The following is a 1,733-nucleotide window of genomic DNA, read 5'->3' on the forward strand; positions in this document are numbered from 1 at the left end:
TGAATTGTTTAAAAAAAGAAACATGTAAAATTGACCATCTTAGCCATTTTTAAATGTACAGTTCAGTAATGTTAAGTATATGCACATTGTTTTATGCAGTTATAGGTTAGTGGTTTTGAGGTGACCCTAGTCTAGAATCAAGGGGACACAGTGTGTCACATAAATTATGAACAAGTTATAAAAGGAAATTGAAAATGAAATTAAAACGGAATCAGTGGAGAAGGAAGAACAAGATATAGTAGGACAGTCATTCCAAAATCAATCCCAAAATCAAACAGACACAACAAAGTACAAAGTTTCAAAAACATCAGATAGGTATGCGTTGACTCCTATGGATTTTTTTTTTTTTCAGACTTACAGCCCCTTTAATTAGGTCAGAATGGCAGGCAAGGGGTGGGGAAGGTGGTGCTTCTTGAGCTCCACTCAGCAACTGGTCAGTTCTCATCCTCTGGCAGCTGGATCTTGCTGGGGTGGAAGCAGTTGCATTCCCTGATGGGAAGGCCATTGGCCTCTTTGTATTTCACAAGCATCTCAGCTCCATCATGGGCCCAGTCTGGCATCCTGTAGTCAGGCAGATAGACCACAAAGGTGCTGCCAAGGACCAGGACAGTGGAGATGCCAAAGAAGAAGACAACTCGCATGTTCCAGATGTCCAAAACGGGGTCCTTGTCGTAACAATGGGAGTCTGGGTTCTTCTCGTAGAAGTTTTAGTCCTCAGGATCTGGGTCCTCCTGCCAGTGTATGGTAAGTTCGGAGGGCTGCTTTCACGCCACAGCAGAGGGGCGACCACAGTCCTGGAGAAGCTGGATTCCCAACGGACGTGGGTGGCCAGGAGCCTTTGTGTCACCGCTGCCTCCAAAAGACCGGGAGTGCTCAAACTTAATAGCCCAGCTGCCATGACAGATAGTCCTGCAGGGTCTCCAACTCCTATAGACTCTATGTGGATTTTTAAAAATATTTATTTATTTATTTATTTATTTATTTATTTATTTATTTATTTATTTTGAGATGGAGTCTCGCTCTGTCTCCCAGGCTGGAGTGTGGTGGCGCATCTCCGCCACCACGTCCTGGGTTCACTGCAAGCTCCACGTCCCGGGTTCATGCCATTCTCCTGCCTCTGCCTCCCGTGTAGCTGGGACTGCAGGTGCCCGTCACCACGCCCCGCTAATTTTTTGTATTTTTTTTAGTAGAGACGGGGTTTCACCGTGTTAGCCAGGATGGTCTTGATCTCCTGACCTCGTGATCCGCCCACCTTGGCCTCCCAAAGTGCTGGGATTTACAGACGTGAGCCACTGCTCCCAGCCTCTATGTGGATTTTATAATACAGATGATAAAGATTTGATACCTTTACATGAACTTTAAAGGGCAAAATTACACAAATAATTTATCTGCGTCATGTTTACTTAGTGGAGAGATCAATATTATGATTGCCTAGCACAGAACTGATGTTTTGGGCCATTTTTTATAAAACCAAATAACCAGAAGGTATATGATTAACACAATCAAATAATCTTGTTTTTTTTTTTTTTTTTTTTGAGGCGGAGTCTTGCTCTGTCGCCCGGACTGGAGTGCAGTGGCCGGATCTCAGCTCACCGCAAGCTCCGCCTCCCGGGTTTACGCCATTCTCCTGCCTCAGCCTCCCGAGCAGCTGGGACTACAGGCGCCCGCCACCTCGCCCAGCTAGTTTTTGTATTTTTAGTAGAGACGGGGTTTCACCATTTAGCCAGGATGGT

General features: G+C 45.4%; 1 pseudogene; it reads right to left on the minus strand.

The window, feature by feature from the left end:
* Window positions 1-410: 410 nt before the first annotated feature.
* LOC111540680 lies at window positions 411-898 on the minus strand (annotated as a pseudogene).
* Between the last annotated feature and the right edge of the window lie 835 nt (window positions 899-1,733).

Source organism: Piliocolobus tephrosceles, chromosome 13 (assembly GCF_002776525.5).
Source record: "Piliocolobus tephrosceles isolate RC106 chromosome 13, ASM277652v3, whole genome shotgun sequence".
In the NCBI taxonomy this organism is placed as follows: domain Eukaryota; kingdom Metazoa; phylum Chordata; class Mammalia; order Primates; family Cercopithecidae; genus Piliocolobus; species Piliocolobus tephrosceles.